This window comes from Salmo trutta, chromosome 37 (genome assembly GCF_901001165.1).
Source record: "Salmo trutta chromosome 37, fSalTru1.1, whole genome shotgun sequence".
Taxonomy (NCBI): Eukaryota; Metazoa; Chordata; class Actinopteri; order Salmoniformes; family Salmonidae; genus Salmo; species Salmo trutta.
The window spans coordinates 29,554,745-29,575,765 of NC_042993.1; the positions used below are offsets into that span (position 1 = coordinate 29,554,745).

Genomic DNA, 21,021 nt, shown 5'->3' on the forward strand with positions numbered 1-21,021 from the left:
TGGTTTCTCGCTTTCCTATATACTCTCCAATATACTTTCCTATATACTCTCCAATATACTTTCCTATATACTCTCCAATATACTTTCCTATATACTCTCCAATATACTTCCTATATACTCTCCAATATACTTTCCTATATACTCTCCAATATACTTTCCTATATACTCTCCAATATACTTTCCTATATACTCTCCAATATACTTTCCTATATACTCTCCAATATACTTTCCTATATACTCTCCAATATACTTTCCTATATACTCTCCAATATACTTTCCTATATACTCTCCAATATACTTTCCTATATACTCTCCAATATACTTTCCTATATACTCTCCAATATACTTTCCTATATACTCTCCAATATACTTTCCTATATACTCTCCAATATACTTTCCTATATACTCTCCAATATACTTTCCTATATACTCTCCAATATACTTTCCTATATACTCTCCAATATACTTTCCTATATACTCTCCAATATACTTTCCTATATACTCTCCAATATACTTTCCTATATACTCTCCAATATACTTTCCTATATACTCTCCAATATACTTTCCTATATACTCTCCAATATACTTTCCTATATACTCTCCAATATACTTTCCTATATACTCTTTTTTATTTTATTTTTTAATTTTTTATTTAATGTAATATCTTATGTTGTTCTTGTCTATTACTGTTCTGTACTTTGTCACGTATGTGTATGTTTTATATGTGGAGCCCAGGAAGAGTAGCTGCTGCACTTGCAGTAGCTAATGGGGATACTAATAAACTAAACTAGCTTGGCATGAGCAAACCTGTGGTTGTTTACTGAGTGTACGGTCATCTGCCAACATCAGAGACGAACCAGGGAGAGAGGGTGAGAGAGAGAGAGGGTGAGAGAGAGGGTGAGAGGGTGAGAGGGTGAGAGAGAGAGAGAGAGAGAGAGAGAGAGAGAGAGAGAGAGAGAGAGAGAGAGAAGAGAGAGAGAGAGAGAGAGAGAGAGAGAGAGAGAGAGAGAGAGAGAGAGAAGAGAGAGAAGAGAGAGAGAGAGAGAGAGAGAGAGAGAGAGAGAGAGAGAGAGAGAGAGGAGAGAGAGAGAGAGAGAGAGAGAGAGAGAGAGAGAGAGAGAGAGAGAGAGAGAGAGAGAGAGAGAGCAGACGGGGGAAAAGGAAGGACTGGCTGTTTGTCAGAGTGCACATCCTCTATGAGAGAAAGGAATGTGACATAGCGCTGGAGGAGGTTTCCAATTCCATTTCCTCCTCTTGTCTGTCCACATCAGACCTTGATGGATCTGTTGGTTCTTATTGTGCTTCGTTTTTGGTGCTGGGAGGGGGGCGACTGGTTCTGCGACACACGCACAAAATGATGCATCTGCCTTGATCATCTCCACTTTAAGCCACATGAACAGTTCCCGCCGGCGAGCGCATGCAGCAATCCCACAATTCGGCGGAATGCACTTCTTATATCCCGGTTTGTGTGTGCGCTGATGCCTTGTGCTGGCGTGTGTGTTTGTGTGTGTGTATCTTTTTCTGTGGCAGCTTTTTTTAATCATGTTTTCTTGTGTCAAAAATATTTGGAATCATTCGATAATGGGGGGAACTGGCACTTATTAGTTCCTTATCTGTCGCTAATTACCCATTTAAATCATCACGCACTCATATATTAGCTGCTAATTAGTAATCAGCTAATATCATGAATATGCAATTTTTTAAGACCACTTGAAATGCTGAAATATGGATTCATTCATTATCGCCGTCTTGTATCCTGCAGTTAGTCTGCTCCTGATGATGTCGAGGTACACTACCGGTCAAAAGTTTCAGAACACCTACTCATTAAAGGGTTTTTCTTTATTTTTTACATTGTCGAATAATCGTGAAGACATCAAAACTATGAAATAACACGAAGTCATGTAGTAACCAAAAACGTGTTAAACAAATCAAAATATATTTTAGATTTGAGATTCTTCAAATAGCCACACTGACTTGATAACAGCTCTGCACACTCTTGGCATTCTCTCAACCAGCTTCACCTGGAATGCTTTTCCAACAGTCTTGAAGGAGTTCCCACATATGCTGTGGACTTGTTGGCTGCTTTTCCTTCACTCTGCGGACCGACTCATCCCAAACCATCTCAATTAGGTTGAAGTCGGGGGATTGTGGAGGCCAGGTCATCTGATGCAGCACTACATCACTCTCCTTCTAGGTAAAATAGCCCTTACACAGCCTGGAGGTGTGTTGGGTCATTGTCCTGTTGAAAACAAATGATAGTCCCACTAAGCCCAAACCAGATGTGATGGCATATCGCTGCAGAATGCTGTGGTAGCCATGCTGGTTAAGTGTGCCTTGAATTCTAAATAAATCACAGACAGTGTCACCAGCAAAGCACCCCCACATCATCCTCCATGCGTTACAGTGGAAAATGCACATGTGGAGATCATCCATTCACCCACACCGCGTCTCACAAAGACACGGCGGTTGGAACCAAAAATATCCAATTTGGACTCCAGACCAAAGGACAAATTTCCACCTGTCTAATGTCCATTGCTTGTCTTTCTTGGCCCAAGCAAGTCTCTTCTTCTTATTGGTGTCCTTTAGTAGTGGTTTCTTTGCAGAAATTCAACCATGAAGCCCTGATTCACACTGTCTCCTTTGAACAGTTGATGTTGAGATGTGTCTGTTACTTGAACTCTGCGAAGCATTTATTTGGGCTGCAATTTCTGAGGCTGGTAACTCTAATGAACTTATCCTCTGCAGCAGAGTTAACTCTGGGTCTTCCTTTCCTGTGGAGGTCCTCACGAGAGCCAGTTTCATCATAGCGCTAGTGGTTTTTGTGACTGCACTTGAAGAAACTTTCAAAGTTCTTGGATGTTCCGTATTGACTGACCTTCACGTCTTAAAGTAATGATGGACTGTCGTTTCTCTTTGCTTATTTGAGCTGTTCTTGCCATAATATGGACTTGGTCTTTTACAAAATAGGGCTATCTTCTGTATACCACCCCAACCTTGTCACAACACAACTGATTGGCTCAAACGCATTAAGAAGGAAAGAAATGCCACAAATGTACTTTGAAGCTGGTTGAGAGAATGCCAAGAGTGTGCAAAGCTGTCATCAAGGCAAAGGGTGGCTACTTTGAAGAATCTCAAATATAACATTTGTTTAACACCTTTTTGTTTACTACCTGGTTCCATATGTGTTACTTCATAGTTTTGATGTCATCACTATTATTCTACATAGTAGAAAATAAAAAATAAACCTTGAATGAGAAGGTGTTCTAAAACTTTTGACCGGTAGTTAATGTGTGAGAGAGGATGTGCAGTGTGGCCTTGAACATTCAGCATGATATTCTGGAGCATCTACGGTACAGTGCAGTTGTTTGTGTTGGTTACAGTGCGCCCAAGTTCAGAGAGCCTTGGCTCCACCCCTCCTTCATCCCTCTTTCATCCATCCCTCCATCCCCTTTGTTTTCCTTGCTGCTGTGTGTTTGTTCTGTTTTCCCCTCTCCTCAGTGTTGGTGGTGCCGGTGGGCAGCTGCCCTGTTGTGTACCGGCTGCTGGGAGCAGAGCATGTCACATCAGGTGTGTCAGCCGGCCTGTTAGCGAGGGGAGGAGGACCGGACCCCACCTCGGCCAATCAGCTGCCGGCGCGCTGACCCTGATGGAGGTGAAGTGTGTGGCTGGTAGCAGTCAGGACTGGCACAGCGCGGGGAAAGGGGCGAGGTGGGCTCCACTGACCAGGGCTGGGGGGTAGATTTCTCATCCAGTCACCAGTCACCCCCCCCCCCCCTCCCCTCCGCTCACTCCAACCCCGACACCTCCCCAACCAACCACCAACCCTCACGAGCTGGAGAGTCATGACAGCTCTCTCAACCAGTTTGCGCCATGCTTGCTCCCTATCTCTCTCTCTCTCGTTCTCTCGCTCTCTCGCGCTCTCTCTCTCTCTCTCTCTCTCTCTCTGTGTCTCTCCTTCTTTCTCTGTCTGTCTCTCCCTGGGTCTCCTATTACAGAGACGGAGGCAGACTAATCACATGAAATCTTCCCAGACTGCGTGTGTTTAGATAGAGCTACCTTTCACAGAGTGACCTGGCTCGTCTTCTTTTCCCGCTCGCCCGTTCTCCCTCCCGCCTCGAAGGTGCCTAGCAACAATCTATCCCCTCGGAAAGAAAACAAAAATCAGAGGACGCTCATTGCAGAAAATGTCTGAAATGCATTAATGAATATTTTAGCCATAAAAAGGGGCCACTCTCGGAGCCTCCATGAGACTCCATTTGCAAGGCTCAGTCCTCCAAAGCCCTTTAAAGTCAAGTGATGGGGGTTAAGTTAATTATGCATATTTAGGAGAGCCTGTGTGTTTCGTGGCAGTGGCTGGGTTTGAGCAACTCTGGCTTTAATTAAACACAGGCTGCATGGAAGGAGAGACTGTCACACACACTTCAACAGCCACAGTCTCCCCACACATCCCATTGAAGGAGATGAAAGATCCTTAACACACTCCGTGTGTTTGTGGATAGCAAATAGCATTTTTTGGGGGATCAGAGAATGGGTGTGTGGATGCGTGCATGCGCGTGTGTGTGTGTGTGTATTTGGATAGGAATAAATAACAATCAAAATTACAGAATGAAGCAATAACGTTGAGATGGCAAGACACCATATCGCATTGCCTAATTGAATGTAGATGTACTATTTCAAGACTCACTTGATGTTTCCCAATGTCCACAAATGCATCCAGATAATTTATCAGTCTACTTGATGTCCGTGCCCGTTCCATGGTACAGCAACATGTTATTTTCTGTCCTCTACTACTCATTCAGCTGGTTCTAGACTTTTAAGCTTAAAATGCACACGACACGTACAACTACATTGCAAATGTTGGATTAAACAACTTTTACTGTCCTCCTTAGCTTCAACAGCCTTTTTTCTTTTGTCTTGCCGGCTTAACTGACTCTCCCACGCCGCGGCTCCAAACCTCATTTTTCATTAGGCCATCATCCCATTATTTCATTTCCTGTGATAAAATGACAAAAGATTACTCACCAGAAAATACTAAATACAGAGCCGGCGCGATGGGATCTCCTCTCATGTGTGATGTTGTGGGTACGGGCCGACGGCGTCACATTTCCTAGTTTTCTTTCTGTTATATACGGCTGTAATGTTGGAGTCAGATAGAGGCTGTACAGTATTACATCTAGAATGAGTCTGGGTGTCACAATCGGATATGACGCAGCCCACTGGTCAATAACCTTTCGTTTTAGTTTGGGAAACCCTATTTTAAAAGGATGTGTGTGAAAAATGACTTTTCTGGTGACAGGAGTGTCAGGGAGGGTGGAAAGAAGAAGTTATTTGAGGTCTTAAAAGAGAGAGAGAGGCGAAGGAAGGAAAGCCTGAGAGGCGATGGCTAACTGTACAAATCTCTAGCGAGAGGAGAATTAAAAGAGCCGCTCGATATCTTTATCTAAGATGATTCATATTTTATATCCACACAACGCCTCCATTGGTCACATTTTTCACAACAGGATAATAGAAAATCTAAAGATATGGGCGATGAAATATGAGTTGGTTTTGGGAGGTAAGAAAGTAGAAAAGATCAGTTTGAGATTAGACTAGAGATATTGTATGAGTCCAACGGAGTCTCGGCATGATGTGAATGTTGTTTGGGAAAAGCTAGTTTGTTCTGCTTCTTTCCAGCGTGCGAAAGTGTAATTGCACACTCTCCCGTCCTGCTGTTCTCTCTCCCCTATCTCTCCTCCTGTGCCAGCGTGCATGGTGGCGGCTTTGACCAACCCACACAGCTACACTTACACCTGCCCACTCAAACCTTTGATTTGGATCGACCCGCCACAGCCTACACACTTACACAAACATATGAAGAAGTGCCATCGCCATTGGAATATTCATGAATCCATTTTATTTTAAACGGAATATGATTTTTTAAATGTATTTGTCAGGGCCGAAAATATTCTCTGAGTGGATGCTTGAGCGGACATGTGTTGTTTTTAGGATTTGTTCTCCAAACAATGTTGAAACAAAGTATTCTTTAGCATTTTAAGAGTTTTTCTCCTTCTCTGTTGAAGGCCACTATACCTGTAAATGCCAGTTCTGAGGAGGGAAGAAGAGAGCGCGAGAGAGAGAAAGTGTGAGAGAGACAGGGAGCAAGACGGAGAGAGAAAGTGAGAGAGAGACAGGGAGAAAGATAGAGAGAGAAAGTGAGAGAGAGACAGGGAGCAAGACAGAGAGAGAGAAAGTGAGAGAGAGACAGGGAGCAAGAGAGAGAGAACGAGAGCGATAGAGAGAAAGTGAGAGAGAGACAGGGAGCAAGACAGAGAGAGAGAGAGCGAGAAAGTAAGACAGAACGAGAGAGACAGAAAGAGAGCGAGACAGAAAGAGCTCTTGCCAGGCATTAGCATGAACAGGTCCTGGGAGAACTGGTGGGTCAGTGGAAAGTATAGATGAAACAGTCTCCAGTTACCACTGGGCTTCCACTCTGTTTATCACCAGTAGCTCAGGGAATGTGTTAACTGGCTAAACTAACACAGCCATCACCATCACTGCAAGGCTATATTTTTTAATGAAAGCTTCTAAATGCTGTTTTTAAGACATTTTCCCTCCTCTCCTTTGAAAGTCTCTCTTCCACCTCTTAATTCTTTCTATTCCCTCTCCCTACCCTCTCTCTTCCTCAACCTCCTCCTCGTTTTCTTATTTAGTTAGCAACTCGAATCCCCTCTTATTATTATACCATTCTCTCTGGTGCAGAAGTGACATGGTTATTAGCGCCAGTCTTCAAGACTGTTTTTTTTTTTTTGCCCTGGACTGAGATACGCTGTGCAACTTTAACTGACGTCCCTGAAAGAAAATAAAAGTGCTTTGGAAGCCCAGGCTGAAACGGGCGTCTCCCTTTTCAAAGAATGACCATTTTGAAAACGGATTCCTGCAAACATGATTGTCACGACGCATTACGCATCAGCAGTTTATGTTCAAACGAAACCACTTTTTCCCCCTCTGCTTTTAGCATTGATTTCTTGTTCTGGTAGTGTGTGTGTCTTGGCCAGGCTAGTCTCCGAGGGCCTCTGTGAAGGTAGTTGAAAGACGTGCTGGTCTGTAAACCATCACCAAAGTGGATGAAAAAATTATCCATGAACCGATGATGATCAGGAGTAGTAATGGAGTTTGTTATCAGCTAATTGAAGTAATAATCCTAGTCTTATTAGCAGAAGCAGTGAAATTAGCAGTACTTAGTAGTGGTGTCAGAATTAATGTCCCATTCTCCTGGTCGGGGACAGATGAAACCCGAGGGCAACTGTCTAGAATCAGAACGTAAACCATGGTTACCGAAAACACCGACACAACGAACGATCGTCGAAAGGATCGTCTCAATCTCGTCCTTTCTGACAGAGCGTAATCTGTTCAAACAATAATCAGGGTTCAGCCACAGAATGCTAGACGCTTGCCCATGTGAAAACCTCTCTATTGTTTTTGTCATCACCGTGCGACGTTTCCCCCTCTCTCCACGCTACCCTCGGATGGCATCTGCTTTGCTTTAGACAGGCACGGAGTGATTCAGAGAGACTGACGCGGTCTACTTATCAGGCTTAATTTGCGTAAAAGTTTCAGCCGCGTTTGTGTTCCTTCAGATCTGTCTCCGGGATCAAATTGGCGTTGCTATGTATTCAGTGGTTTTGTTTGGAAATAACAAAGCAAAATACGACGGGTTTGGACCAGTTGCGGAGGGCGAATGGTTTGTGACAGACATACGGCCTGTTGGTCGGACAGGTTTGGCAGTGGGAAAGGAGCGCGGTGCGTGTGTTTAATTTTTTTTGGACCGTACATTGTCATGATATAAAGAGGAAGTCGGTTTTTGCAATTTGAGTGCCCCTCTAAATATAGTCTCTTCTCTTTACTGTCTCTACTAGTCCTATTGTTTTCAACGACTCATTAAAGCCCAAGACAAGGCTGAGCTGTAGTGAAGGGTTGCGTGTTCTTACGATCTGTTAATACTGCATGGCCCAAACATGATGTTCGACATGACAATGACCATTGTTGGCAATTTGACAAGACAACACTTAACAGATCTGGGATCTGGCTTGTGTAGTCTGGCTTTAACTTCGGAATATTTTGTTAGTACGTCTGGCTGGATGTTCCAATGTAAATCTACAAGGGATTTAAATCAATCAAGTGTTTCTACTGTGTAACTCTACAGTAGGGTAAAACCTAGGTTGGGTCCAGTGGCGTGTATTCATGAGTGCCAAGGGAAGCCAGACTTCCCATAAATAAATAGATTTTTTACATTAAAATAATAATTTATCTTTCGTCTCTCTGTGTTTCATAATTGTCCTTCAATTCACAAGAGGCTGAATGTATCTCACAGGATAAAGCATCCGAGCGAGCGAAACAGCGCCTCTCTGTCTCTCTACGTGTAGACCATCTATCTGATGCCGTCTGGCCCAAACGACAAGTATGACATTGTAGCCAAACGACAAGTATCAACGTGTAGGCCAGCAAGCATTTGGCCTTCCTTGATTAAAAAAAAGTATTAAAGAAAATGTGCCAATCAGCATGGAGCTAAACTGAGCGAGCTCAACTGTGATTGGTCCTGGCACACCAAAGAAAAGTGAAGCCAGCTTGGATGTTGGCGTCACTCCTATTTGAGAGCATACGTCATTGACAGAAACAACTTGAATTGTTGCGTCCCGTTGGGATGTTGTTGTCCTCCGGTGGATAGCTGGCTAGCTAAAATTGGACCTTTCCTAAATTAGTCATGGAAAGAGATAGCGATTTGGACTTGTTGTTCGTTTCTGATCCAACCGTTAATTCAGACATTGTTGTGCCCCTGACCTGAGAGGATGGAAGTTAAATATGTAGCTGGATGTAGATGGCTAATGTTAACTAGCTAACGTTGCCCATGAATGGAAGTTAGGCTAGCGAGCAAGCATTTTAGCCAGGTAGCCTAGGACAACAAAACACACGCACAGGCACACAAATCATAACCATGGACAGCCACATCATATTTAGCTTACGTTGGACTAAATAGTTTTTGGTATCTTTTAGTTGTCACTGTACTAGACTAAGCAGATGTGATTTGATGATGTTGAAATGGGGCTGGAATAGTGGAGGCAGCTCTTGTTTTCTTTGAGACTTGCGGTAACTCTCCGTGGTTCTAAATCAATAGTTTAGTGATCCGATAATGTGGGAAACATTAACTTGCTTGACCATGCTGTAGCTCATGTAACTGTTTGTTACATGCAATATGTTTTGTGGACTTCACCGGACAGAGGTTGCTATTCCGGTTTTGTGATAAAACAAAGGTGCGGTTGAATTTATTCTGCTACTGTGTCTTATTGTCTCGGCCTTTATATAACGGTCACAAGGCATATGAACTAACAGGTTAAAGAGCAAACAACGCAATTATCACAACACATAGGTTGTAATATGGCTTAACATGAATGGATTATGAATGTCCTAATGTAGGTAGGCTATGTCCTAATGTAGGTAGGCTATGTCCTAATGTAGGTAGGCTATGTCCTAATGTAGGTAGGCTATATCCTAATGTAGGTAGGCTATGTCCTAATGTAGGTAGGCTATGTCCTAATGTAGGTAGGCTAAGTCCTAATGTAGGTAGGCTATATCCTAATGTAGGTAGGCTATGTCCTAATGTAGGTAGGCTATGTCCTAATGTAGGTAGGCTATGTCCTAATGTAGGTAGGCTAAGTCCTAATGTAGGTAGGCTATGTCCTAATGTTGGTAGGCTAAGTCCTAATGTAGGTAGGCTAAGTCCTAATGTAGCTAGGCTATATCCTAATGTAGGTAGGCTAAGTCCTAATGTAGGTAGGCTATGTCCTAATGTAGGTAGGCTAAGTCCTAATGTAGGTAGGCTAAGTCCTAATGTAGGTAGGCTAAGTCCTAATGTAGGTAGGCTAAGTTCTAATGTAGGTAGGCTATGTCCTAATGTAGGTAGGCTATGTCCTAATGTAGGTAGGCTATGTCCTAATGTAGGTAGGCTATGTCCTAATGTAGGTAGGCTAAGTCCTAATGTAGGTAGGCTAAGTCCTAATGTAGGTAGGCTAAGTCCTAATGTAGGTAGGCTAAGTCCTAATGTAGGTAGGCTAAGTCCTAATGTAGGTAGGCTATGTCCTAATGTAGGTAGACTATGTCCTAATGTAGGTAGGCTATGTCCTAATGTAGGTAGGCTATGTCCTAATGTAGGTAGGCTAAGTCCTAATGTAGGTAGGCTAAGTCCAAATGTAGGTAGGCTATGTCCTAATGTAGGTAGACTAAGTCCTAATGTAGGTAGGCTAAGTCCTAATGTAGGTAGGCTAAGTCCTAATGTAGGTAGACTAAGTCCTAATGTAGGTAGGCTAAGTCCTAATGTAGGTAGGCTACCGTTCAAATAAGAGTTAACTGTTTTCTTCACATACAGTATTTTACCTACAGTCACTTTTTCTCCTGTCAGGCATTCGATGGATGTAAAGTATATTTATTCTCGCTGCCTAAGTCTTTCACTCGTCTAATTACATGTGTTGTGTCATTATCGTCCGTCTTAATCAGTAATCACAGGGATGTGATTATTCCCTCACCGTCGCCATTTGATATCTCTCTGTTGACGAATGAAACGCGATAGCAGCTTTCCACATTGTGGCACGTAAACTGGGGCACGTTGTTTTGTTTTCAGGTGCTGTCAATTACCCAACAGCCACCGCTGTAGCGCTGCCTACCTGCCTGGTTGACTCGTCTCCGGGAGGTTGTACAATTTACATTCTGACCACGTTGTAGCAACTCCAGCCCACGGTTCTGCATATCCTCCAGTGTTTGTGATGGTTGGTTGTACCTGTGCCAGCGGGAGCATGGAGTAGGCATCAGAATTTTTGCATTTCCGTGGCTGAGCCCAGGGTCAGGTGCAACATCTGGTTGAGCGAGTGGTGTGTCTGTTTGCCTCCGATGCGGTCCTCTGTGTATACATGCATGCACGGACGCAAGTACACGCACACACACACACACACACACACACAAAGGCCCACCTGTTGCTGTGTGCAAACGTGTGTGTGCATAAGCATAAACCACCACACACTCACACAAAAGCACTCCTCCTACACAGACAAACACACCTGCTGCTACTCCCGGCGAGTAGCTCTGACAATCAGGAGTGAAGGAAGCAAACGAAACAAACACTTTAATTTACATGAGGGTAGATCCCATTAGCCTTACTGTGTCAATGATAGAGTGAGGTGAGGTTTCACCGCAACAGCCGGTAATGAAAAGTGATAGAGAAGTGAAGAGATTGTCAGCCGAACCAGTCACAACTAATGGCAAGAGAGCTGTGCTGCGTGGCGGAGACCGTTCTTTGGCGTGTTAAAGACGCCTCTGGATTCCGGGTGCAAATACCACATATTTCAGTGTTGGAGACTATTCTGTTCTGTTGTGGTGATATAATGTGAAAAGGAGGACTGTGAGTTGTTTTAATGCGTGTTTTCAGACAGAATGTTCTATTCCTCTCAAAGCGTTCTCTTAGACGAGACATGACAGGTCGATGACGTTTTTGTGGAAGAATGGGCATGCGTTTTCTTTTTGTGAGCAAGTAAAATAAATAATTAAACAGTGTATGTTGGTTTATGTGTTTGTTGTTATGTGTTTGTTTGTCTGTGCATATTTGTGTAGTTTTGTACAAAGGTTTCTATAGATGCTGTACAGTATGCGTGTGTGTGTGTGGGGGGGGGTTGCACTTCAAGCGTTGAGATTTCCTGGGGTGTGGTTCTGCGATTGACACTATCACACTCTCTTTAAATAGGGATCATGCTCCTTTAATTGGAATCAACCTCAGCCATGACATGCAGACATATTTCTGTATGTACATGTGTTTGTGTTTTTTTGATGTAGCCTAGCGTATTTGAGTGTGAGTGTGCGGTTTCTGTGCCCTGGCTCCAGGGGTCTGCTCCCTGTGTAAAGAGAGAGCGTCTCTCCACAACAGATCAATAAGGGAGAATGGTATTACTCCCACCCCTGCTCTCCACAGTGAGGGATTGTGGGTGATGACCGGCAGGCCTCACCAGCTCTGACACCTCGCCCTCGGAGACCCCTGTGGCCCGGGGAGTTTTGGTCGGGGGGGGGGGGGGGGGGCTGAGGTGGGGGTCCGGTGACTGTCTTTCTCTCTTTCTGCTTCACCTCACTGGTGTGTGGTGTAACTGTAACTGTGTGTAACTGTAACTGTGTGTAACTGTAACTGTGTGTAACTGTAACTGTGTGTAACTGTAACTATGTGTGCTAAGGGGTTGAGGTTAGTGTGTGTGTGTGTGTGTGTGTGTGGGGGGGGGGGTTGAAGTTAGCAGCCCGTAGTTATTGGCATATTGTCAGACTCAGTGGAACCATAGACCACATTTAGTGTTTGGTCTGTTTCTGTGCTGCACAGTGCTCCCAGCATTGATTGAGTGTAATAAAGAGTACAGCCTTTGTGTTTGGCTTTGACCTTTTGTTGCATTTCCCCCCCAGTGACCCAGGTGACCACCGTCCATCGACACCCTCACCACAAACGCGTCGTGGAATTATTATCGAAATATTAGGACCGTAGTGGTTACTTCCCTCCACTATAGAGGCGCAGTCCCTTCCTCAACTCTCTCCCTTCTGCCTCATGTTCTGCTCTGCAGTAAATTGTCCGTAAGGGATCATGAGGATTTATGGTGCCAGATATGGTTATTTGATATGTATTTTTATACAATGGACACATTTTGCAGGCAGAGCCCTAAGTGGGAGCCTGTAGTCATTAGTGACTGTAAAAACATGGCAGTATTAGAATAGGGCTTCATGTTTCCTCACGACGACCAACGGAGCACCTTGGCAATTAAGGCGCCCACTCAGCAAAATATTTATATAAGATTTTATAGAATGTCTGTTCATCTGTTTCATTTAAAGGACTGTGTGTTAAAAGACAGTGGAGGATTTCAGGCATTATTTCAGTAAACCTAGTTCCGAGTGACCGGTCTTCTCCCTGCGAGGGGATTGAAAGTGAAGTTGATTGAAGCTGTCATTCATTGCACATGTCGTTACTGGGTTGTTATAGTAGAGTTATTATGTTTTTCGGTGTATTTTCTCAGTCAAGTATAGTAGTATCTAATTACTTGGCACTCCCCAAGGTTCAGTTTTGAGGCCATTGGTTTTCACTGTTAAAGCGACACGGAGATTCGGGTTTGACATGCACACTGTGGGCTTTGCCATTTGTCCCAGTGTCTTCTATGGAGGAAAGTTGATTTAGTTTGTTGTTCGGATTGTGGTTGTGAAGAACTTCATAAATATTGGCTGATAGGTAAGAGTTAGGGCGATGTACATGTGGCCCACACTTCTGATTTGATGATATTTTCAGGCCATCTGAAGCCCAGGTTTTTCAGTCATACTTTGAGTCCCCAGACATGTTTTGCTCAATTTGTATTCATGTTGTTATTCATTTGTTAATAATAATTTGTTAGTAACTCTCCCCTGTATATGTGTACACACACACACACACACACACACACACACACACACATTTACGCTCAAAGTAGGCTAGAGGGTGAACACACACACATTTCAAGGTTGTTCTTTCAGACAGAGACAGTTCCAACTCCTTTTCAAATGACTCTAACATAATTGTCAATAAAATTGATATTTTTTTCCTCCCTCTCATATTTTCCATCCTTCCCTTTCCCCCCCACCCCCCTCTTCCTCTCTCCGCTCTCCCTCTGTCCTTCTCTTTTCATCTTAGCCCGATAAGTCTGCCCTCACTGCCAAGAGCGCCGAGTATCACTGCTCGCTACTTTTTCTTCTTCTTCATGTTCTTCTCACAGTGCACTGAAGCCATGTCACAATTTCTCAGGGAGTTTTGATGCCTAGATGTCTCCTGTCCGGGGCAATCTCGTCTGGGCCCGAGTGCCGGCCCTATCCGATCTGAACTCTGCTGCCTAGCTGCGGGTCAGCCTTCACGGCCGATTAGTGTTGGAGCGCCACTTTGGTCACAAGTTGTCCGGAACGCTTATCGTGAAGATCAACAGCGATCAGTCTTGCCGCTCGCTCTGCTCCTCTCTCCTCCACCCCTCCCTCTCCTGCTCTTTCTCTCTCTGAACCCTCTCTATCTCCTCCCACGTTCTCTAGTGCTGTCTCTCTCCCTTCGCCTTCTCTGTCTCCCCTCCTCCTCACCCTCTCCCTTTTTCCTATTTTTCCCTATTTTTCTCACATTCGACTATCTCTCCATCCTTCTCTCTCTCCATCCTTCTCGCTCTCCCCATCCTCTTTCTCCCTCTCTATCCCCCCCCTTCTCCCTCTCCTCTCTCTCCTCCGCCCTCTCCCTCTCTCTCCGTCTCCGTCTGTGTGTGCCGTCAGGGCTTGTCTGAGGTTTGTCGTGTTTGGCTTGTCAGAGGGGGTAGTGTCAGTAACGGGAGCGGCTGGTTCCTGTGACAGCGCCGGAGGGGCGACTAGTCCTAGCAGAGTGCAGCCGTCACCCCGTGACATGCTCAGTGTCACCGATCCCCCAGCCTGGTGACATGGCATCCCCCTAGTCCTCTGCTGGCCTTTTCTCCGGGTAGTCAGTCACTCGCCCATGCAGTCATTCAGTCCTTCACTAGCTTACACAGTCACTAACTCAGTCTCTGAGTCATTCACGAGTTCACACGCTAAGTCGGTCACTGAGTCACTCACTAAGTCACTCACTCGCTTTTGAGTGAACGTGGAGGGAGAGGAAGATGTGTTTTTTTGCAGGATCAGAGCCATTGTTATGTGATGTAATCAGAATGGTTATTGAGTTAGCTATTAATGGAGAGGAGACAATCAAAGGTTTACAGACAGGAAACCAAAAACATGTTCTTAAGTGGATCTAATGTCAAAGTGAGCGACATGACTGAACGGATAGATATGTAGATATCTAGATAGATAGTAGATGAAAGCTGGCGTACTCTGCGGGACTAAATATGTGTGTAATTCAATCTGGCCTTGGCGAGTGCGCAGCAGTGACAAATAGATGCGGCGTCTGAAATCCCCCATCCAAGAGACGGTATCAGTTTTTGCTTTAATTACCAGCCCCAGTAATGTTTCCTATCCATAACTGTCAGCCCAGTAGAATGCTTCCTGGCAGAGGGGTGAGGGCCTTGTCTCCTCTCTCAGTGGGCCTCCTGTCTCCTCTTCCTCCCATCCGTCTATCCTCCCTCCTTCCCTCCTCCCCTCTGCGCCGAGCGCATCTTTCATTTCAGTATTTCTGCATCAACTGGGAAAGTTCAAAGTCATGGTATGGTGGCATAACTTTCTTCCCTCCCTGCCGGTTCGCTCCTCCTGCCTCCCCGTCGACAGTGTTGGACCCCGCTGCCCTGACTGCCTGCTTCCTTGGTGATAGGGATGGTCTCTCTGTCTCTATGCCCCGGGTAGGGCCTCTCAGCAGCAGGGGAGATAGGGGGGGACAGAGAGGGGACCTGAGTGGGAGAGTCACGCTAGGGTGCGGCTAGGGTGCAGCGGCAGTGGCAGGACTCCCACCCAGCCACCCATCAGACCAACCCCAGCAGAGGGATTCAATCGTGGGCCAGGGGGGTGGGGTTTGGGGGGGACAGGAGGAAATGTCTAGTCTGGATCTAAATCCCAGCGACCGACTATCCGACCATCCATCCATTCCTCAGAACGAGCGCAAATAAATAAAGTGTCCGACAAGTGTGTCCTACGCCATAAAGAGAAGGTGTGACAGGCAGCGCACGGTAATAGATTAGCCTAATTACAGTGTCTCAGAGTTCCAGGTGCCCACAGCGCGACGTCACGTACGCTAGCCACCCTCTCCACTCGCTAGTATATAAATGTAAAAGTCGCAGGAAAGCAAACGAAAAGGTCGTCCTCATTTGCATGTCAGCGGCTTCATTAGAATATGTGAATATGCTAAGGACGGGAGCGGACGCTTTGCATGTGCCGGTTGATTAATGGCTGGCGCATCACCGAACGGGCTGAGACCGCGCCTCCGTCACCCTCATTTGCATGTCATCCTTTATTTACTTATTTATTTATTTATTCATTTACTTCTGAGGACCCGGTGTAACATATTGCATTCTGTATGCCGGTGACTGAGGAGGACCTTTGCAATTTAAATGGGGCCCCTTCTTCTTAAGACCCCAACGCTGGGATTGGCTTTTTAAATGGCCATGGTGGCAGAGCTCACTGTTCCTCTCAAGGTTTTCTTCATCTCAGTCAGAAATGTAAACAGGCTACTGTTGTTGTGCGGTGGTTAAAACAGACTTCTTTCTATCCATGTTGGACTTTATTAAGTAAGGTGACATTTAAACTACCCCAAGAGAATAGTGTTGTTTATTGTGCGCTGAGTCAAAGCTTAGACCTAGACTGCTAGCTAGCGAGATAGCAGCTACACCGCATCAGTGCTGTGAGTAGTGTGACGTGTAAATGTGCCTGAGACCGTTCAATTTAATGAGGGTGTTTTAGGCTGAGGGCACGTTTCTAAACAGACACTTCACTCTGTTCTCTCTTGCGGCTGTTAGGACGACACCAACAATAACCTAACAAAGCCTGTGTGTTTGTAAGGTGTGTTGGTTTGTGACTGAGTGAGTGAGAGAGAGATAATGGGTACATGTATGTGTGTGGAAGTGTGAGGGTTCAAGCCTTGAGTGGGAGGCAGCATCCACTTCATAATATTGATGTATCGATATATTGTGCAGAATCATAAGCGGTACTTGAACCTATAGAATCCCACTATTCTGTGAAAGAGAGGAGACACCTTTATACTTCTATAACTCGCGGTTAAAGATCAGAGAGTCATAATAGGAACACAACTTTCACCTTACAAATCTACACAAACTGTATGACCTCCATTGACTTTACTACACAGACTTGACTTTCAATATGTGATAAGACTTTCTCTCACGGAATAAGTGCATATTTGATGAGTGCAATAGTTTATTTTCCTCTTCCAGGGAGTGACCTTAGCTGCCCTACAGCGCAGCGGTAATGAGAGTGGTAGCTAGCGTTACACACACACACACACACACACACACACACACAGAGAGACAGGCAGGCAGCTCAGCCAGCTCTGACATCGGTGCATTATCCTTCACTCAGGCCGGGGTAAACGTCAATATGGCCTTATGTTTTATGGATTATCTGCTTTAGGAAAGCTATTGTGAGAGAAACACAACTCTCTCTCTGTCGTGTTCTTTCCATTCGTTTTAATGTGCGAGATCACTCAGAAACAACAAGGTTGACATTAGAGGGGCTTTTCTCTCTTTCAAGATCTCTTGACTCGTCCGAGTTGAGTGTGGCGTGTTCATATCCTTTGATTCACCGAGAACTCTGATGGATTATTCCGTTGTAGAGCATTGTTTCGGTTTGGAACCTTTATTTGATTTGATATATTGTAGTAAATCAGCTCAGTGAAATCCTCACGCCTCTGTTCTGTTCTTAAGGTGTGGTAAGAACAAAGCCTTCTGTGAAAATAGGATTTTTTTTCCTCACTCACCGGGCTTCAGGAATTCTTCCATACCATCGGGGTTTAATTATTTATTTACCTCTCTGTTTTCTACGTTTAATTTGTTCTCTGAGGACTGGCAGATAGAGTGTACAACAGTAAACAGACTAAATAAGTCCATGTTTCTTGGTCTCATCAAGGGTTGTGTTTGTTTAAATCCCCGGGAGGGGGAGAGGGAGGTCTGGGTAAACGGATCTGAGTGCCAGACCCAGCCCTTGTTAGCCCCAGGCAGCCCTGGGTCATGTTCATCAGGCACCAAACGGGGGGGGGGGAACAGGGAGGAATTACATGGAATGGTCAATAAGAAACACTCATTTTTGTGTTGTTTTGCAAAGTGTTGTAAGTTGTTTCCCTAATGAACATGACCCTGTTATTCCCTCGCATCCCTGGTAACCCTGGTTTTGTAATCTGCTCACAGGGGCTAGGGAGGTGGTGTTCTCTCTCTCTCTCTCTCTCTCTGTCTCTGTCTCTGTCTCTGTCTCTCTCTCGCTCTCTCTCTCTCTCTCTCTCTCTCTCTCTCTCTCTCAAACCTTCACTGCTCCTTATGGGACAGAGATTTAGAACTGCCTGCCTGACACTGAGCCAGTGTTCATAGGTGAATGGTCAGCACACATGGAAGTAAAATTCATCCACTTCAATCCATCTTTACATGTGAGAGCAGATGGATGGACGAGGAAAAGCAAGAGACACACACAAAATGTTGCAGTGGTATGAAATTCAGCTAGACTAGCCTACGTGGACACACATGTTGATATAGCAATCCAATGTGTAGGTTTATGCACACCCTTGCGTCATAAAAAAAACAAACAACACAAAACGTGGCTTTAAATAACATTCACAGGCTAACTGTCGAACGCTGAAAAAACACGCAATGCAAAATAGCGTTGTTGTTTTTCCTTCGCCACCTTAATACTGCACAGATACCCGCAGAGAGGCCAACGCAACATAAACCAACCAGCGTTACAAATGACGCTACATCCTAGAAATTGTGCAGCAAGCTTTTTAAAAGGCCGACACGACCAGCGAGGCGTGTCGTAATTTATCCCTTCACGGCTGTTAGTGGCGCTGCTCGTGATTTATTTGGTATAAGAGAAGTTTTGTTTTCGAAATATAATGAGCAGGACTCCTGCTTAACGATTTAACACGGACGGAGGAGAGGAAGGAAAGCCCATGTGTTTTTCATATCTCTAACGGCGCCGCGGTGAGGAAGAGAGAGACAATAAGGACGTGATGAAATGAGTAAGGGACGACTAACTGCCTTTAACATCCAGCCGTTTTGATACGTTTCTGCTTCTTGAAAATGGGGCTTGTATGTATTCTCATACGAGGACGGAACTTTAGTGTGTTACTTATTATTAGGAAGTGGAGAGGCCTGTTCTCTCCTCTTATTATTAGGAAGTGGAGAGGCCTGTTCTCTCCTCTTATTATTAGGAAGTGGAGAGGCCTGTTCTCTCCTCTTATTATTAGGAAGTGGAGAGGCCTGTTCTCTCCTCTTATTATTAGGAAGTGGAGAGGCCTGTTCTCTCCTCTTATTATTAGGAAGTGGAGAGGCCTGTTCTCTCCTCTTATTATTAGGAAGTGGAGAGGCCCGTTCTCTCCTCTTATTATTAGGAAGTGGAGAGGCCTGTTCTCTCCTCTTATTATTAGGAAGTGGAGAGGCCTGTTCTCTCCTCTTATTATTAGGAAGTGGAGAGGCCTGTTCTCTCCTCTTATTATTAGGAAGTGGAGAGGCCTGTTCTCTCCTCTTATTATTAGGAAGTGGAGAGGCCTGTTCTCTTCTCTTATTACTAGGAAGTGGAGAGGCCCGTTCTCTCCTCTTATTATTAGGAAGTGGAGAGGCCCGTTCTCTCCTCTTATTATTAGGAAGTGGAGAGGCCCGTTCTCTCCTCTTATTATTAGGAAGTGGAGAGGCCTGTTCTCTCCTCTTATTATTAGGAAGTGGAGAGAACGGTTCTCTCCTCTTATTATTAGGAAGTGGAGAGGCCTGTTCTCTCCTCTTATTATTAGGAAGTGGAGAGGCCCGTTCTCTCCTCTTATTATTAGGAAGTGGAGAGGCCGGTTCTCTCCTCTTATTATTAGGAAGTGGAGAGGCCCGTTCTCTCCTCTTATTATTAGGAAGTGGAGAGGCCGGTTCACTCCTCTTATTATTAGGAAGTGGAGAGGCCGGTTCTCTCCTCTTATTATTAGGAAGTGGAGAGGCCCGTTCTCTCCTCTTATTATTAGGAAGTGGAGAGGCCCGTTCTCTCCTCTTATTATTAGGAAGTGGAGAGGCCCGTTCTCTCCTCTTATTATTAGGAAGTGGAGAGGCCCGTTCTCTCCTCTTATTATTAGGAAGTGGAGAGGCCCGTTCTCTCCTCTTATTATTAGGAAGTGGAGAGGCCCGTTCTCTCCTCTTATTATTAGGAAGTGGAGAGGCCCGTTCTCTCCTCTTATTATTAGGAAGTGGAGAGGCCGGTTCTCTCCTCTTATTATTAGGAAGTGGAGAGGCCGGTTCTCTCCTCTTATTATTAGGAAGTGGAGAGGCCCGTTCTCTCCTCTTATTATTAGGAAGTGGAGAGGCCCGTTCTCTCCTCTTATTATTAGGAAGTGGAGAGGCCCGTTCTCTCCTCTTATTATTAGGAAGTGGAGAGGCCCGTTCTCTCCTCTTATTATTAGGAAGTGGAGAGGCCTGTTCTCTCCTCTTATTAGTAGGAAGTGGAGAGGCCCGTTCTCTCCTCTTATTATTAGGAAGTGGAGACGCCCGTTCTCTCCTCTTATTATTAGGAAGTGGAGAGGCCCGTTCTCTCCTCTTATTATTAGGAAGTGGAGAGGCCCGTTCTCTCCTCTTATTAGTAGGAAGTGGAGAGGCCCGTTCTCTCCTCTTATTATTAGGAAGTGGAGAGGCCCGTTCTCTCCTCTTATTATTAGGAAGTGGAGAGGCCGGTTCTCTCCTCTTATTATTAGGAAGTGGAGAGGCCCGTTCTCTCCTCTTATTATTAGGAGGTGGAGAGGCCCGTTCTCTCCTCTTATTAGTAGGAAGTGGAGAGGCCCGTTCTCTCCTCTTATTATTAGGAAGTGGAGAGGCCCGTTCTCTCCTCTTATTATTAGGAAGTGGAGAGGCCCGTTCTCTCCTCTTATTATTAGGAAGTGGAGAGGCCCGTTCTCTCCTCTTATTATTAGGAGGTGGAGAGGCCCGTTCTCTCCTCTTATTAGTAGGAAGTGGAGAGGCCCGTTCTCTCCTCTTATTATTAGGAAGTGGAGAGGCCCGTTCTCTCCTCTTATTATTAGGAAGTGGAGAGGCCCGTTCTCTCCTCTTATTATTAGGAAGTGGAGAGGCCGGTTCTCTCCTCTTATTATTAGGAAGTGGAGAGGCCGGTTCTCTCCTCTTATTATTAGGAGGTGGAGAGGCCCGTTCTCTCCTCTTATTATTAGGAAGTGGAGAGGCCCGTTCTCTCCTCTTATTATTAGGAAGTGGAGAGGCCCGTTCTCTCCTCTTATTATTATGAAGTGGAGAGGCCGGTTCTCTCCTCTTATTATTAGGAAGTGGAGAGGCCCGTTCTCTCCTCTTATTAGTAGGAAGTGGAGAGGCCTGTTCT

At 45.0% G+C, this 21,021-nt stretch overlaps 1 protein-coding gene across 2 annotated transcripts in view; it reads left to right on the forward strand.

Moving 5' to 3' along the window:
- The window catches only part of LOC115177297 (zinc finger protein 407-like), a 193,361-nt gene that overhangs the window by 57,472 nt on the left and 114,868 nt on the right, over positions 1 to 21,021 (forward strand). The window lies entirely within an intron of this gene.